Source organism: Orycteropus afer, unplaced genomic scaffold (genome assembly GCF_000298275.1).
Source record: "Orycteropus afer afer isolate SDZICR_OR568_19922 unplaced genomic scaffold, OryAfe1.0 scaffold00039, whole genome shotgun sequence".
Lineage (NCBI taxonomy): Eukaryota > Metazoa > Chordata > Mammalia > Tubulidentata > Orycteropodidae > Orycteropus > Orycteropus afer.
In genome coordinates, this window is record NW_006921626.1 from 8,008,386 (window position 1) to 8,009,081 (window position 696).

The following is a 696-nucleotide window of genomic DNA, read 5'->3' on the forward strand; positions in this document are numbered from 1 at the left end:
AAAAAAAGAAAAAACCTACTGCCATCAAGTCGATTTTCACTCATAGCACCCTCCATTGGGTTTCCAAAGTGGTAAATCTTTACAGAAGTAGATTGCCCAGTCTTGCTTCCATGGAGTGGCTGGAGGGTTTGAACCACCAACCTTCTGGTTAGCAGTCAGATGCCTTAGGCACTGTCTACCAGAGCTCCTTAATATTTGGTATAAGCTACAAATATTTGTAAATACTATAATATGACAAATGCAAAGAGATGTGAATATGGCTGTAGAGTAATATGACATGAAATTAGAAACTAGACTGAAATCTAAATTAGCAAAGCAATATTGACTTCAATGGTAAAACCCTTATCAGGTCAAGCAGACAAAATAATTTCAATGATAAAAAAGGAAATGAGCTTAAATAAAGCATCATGTACTCCAATACCCTATTTGAAGATCACATCAGCATCAATGCAAATTGAAAGAAATTTTTTTTGTCTAGAATATTCATCATGAAACAAAGATCAAGACTGTCAGAGCAACTGTTGTTTTGTATGTTTTAAAATTTCATTTAAAAAATGGTGACTTTAAAAATATATCTGTGGTAGAGTTCCCGCAAGATGGTGGACTAGGCAGAAGGATTGCACAGACCCTCTTCAACAAAGAAAAGGGAAACCAATTAACACAGACACAGAAGATAATCGTGGACCCTTGAGCCTT